Below are 1,857 nucleotides of genomic sequence, written 5' to 3'. Positions count from 1 at the left end.
ATTACCACTTGCAAAATTTTAATGTAATTACCATTTAAAAGTTTGAATTTATAATGTAATTATGATTTTAATACACTATAACGTTCGTAGTATAACGGCAAAATATTGTATTTCCGTTTTAATCATTATATAATCGTTATAACGTTGCGAATTACAGGTACGTATGTGTGAACTAAAAATTACTCAGCGCCCGGCAACTCGCTAGCATTGCAACGCTTTCCACGCTAATACTTTCCGGGATGCGCAATTATTCCGACGTCAGCGGCGTAACGCGCTCACAAAAGATGCAACACCTTCCACAATTTTGTTCGCAAGAATACGTAATTATAACCGACGTGTGCATGCCTTCGTCCGACCTATTACAACGCGAATTTCCGTTCCACCAAAGCGCCCCAGTAATGTTCTGCGCTACACTGCCTACGGCCCGCGGCGTATCAACTTACGATATCGAATACCACGCTATCGACTTTAGTTTACCTTTACAAAGGCCATGTTTCTTCCTTTACAAAAATCGCCAATGGACTACCTCCAAGACGAAAGCAACGAGATCGTTTTATAGCAACGGCCACCCTCGGAGCAAGCAAAAACGGGGTCCCTTTTAACCATTAATTCGTTTGTCATACCCCCGCGGTTGGTCCCCGATACCGCACAGTAAGAAGTGTGACCAGCCGGGTCGTAGAAATGATAATAATTCTTTGAAACAACGACCACCGTACGACCCTGCTTTTCGTCACCGCCAGACACGAATTGGCGTCGCAATTTTACGACCGGGAAAGCAATGGCTCGGAAATAATAAATGTACAAATGTAATATGTACTAATTTTTACGTTCTGTTTCTGCTTGATTCATCACCCTTCTAATATGAACACTAAAAAATAAATAGGAGATTTAGATATAAATTTAATGCCACGCACTTTTTAGAATTTTCATTCATGAAACATGAAAGAAGCAGATATGTTTATTCAAAAGAAGCCGGTTCTATTAAAGTTATATGATCTTTAATGATTGAATCTTCAATTGTTATAATGTCGTTTGAATAGGACATAGGACATCAGTACATAATGAGAATTTATTTTCTATCTCTCTTCTTCTCTCTTTCCCTTTGCGTCTGGTGTGCATGTGATGGAATTGTAAACAATGAGATTGTATGTCAAATACCTCCTCTAACGTAATAATTAATAACAATATCTTTTGTCAAAGCGATGAATTTCAAGCATGATTATTCACGAGCTTGTCGATAATTTCTGATTGAAGTGGCTATAATTATGTTTTTCTCTTGCGAATTTGAGGAATAACATCATCCATGACAAAGGGTTTTGAAATGAAAGTAATAATATGAAAGACATGATATTTAGACAGCTATTAAATTTTTTAAGTATTACTGCTAAATGCAAATTAATTAAAATAGAAATGTTTATTTAATTAATGTAACCATAAAATATGTGCACATTAATATTAATTAAAATTTGAGAAAAAATTCTAGAATTTTAAAGGAATTGTATTAAACTTATATTACAATCGCACTTTTTTTTAATTATGTCTATTCTATTAAAGTAATGCATCCAATTTTTAATTAAATATTAGAGAAGAAGATATTCATATCTCCATCGTACATAATTGTGTGCATGCCAGTTACATTTGCTTTAAAAATATACGTATTTATTTTATTTCGGATATAAGTTTTAATCGTAATAATGTTCACGTACACTTTTTGGTATTTTCCGAAATATGCGGCCAGTGGCCTCAATATCTTGTGAAATTATTCGTCACGTGCCAATTGCCGAAATAGTCAATCAACATTTTTCATCCGCGTTGCCGTAAAGATAATGCAATCGCGGCCGCAGCGGACCGGAGATT

Source organism: Temnothorax curvispinosus, unplaced genomic scaffold (assembly GCF_003070985.1).
Source record: "Temnothorax curvispinosus isolate PA1 unplaced genomic scaffold, ASM307098v1 QBEX01013120.1, whole genome shotgun sequence".
In the NCBI taxonomy this organism is placed as follows: Eukaryota; Metazoa; Arthropoda; class Insecta; order Hymenoptera; family Formicidae; genus Temnothorax; species Temnothorax curvispinosus.
This window is presented reverse-complemented; position numbering follows the sequence as displayed.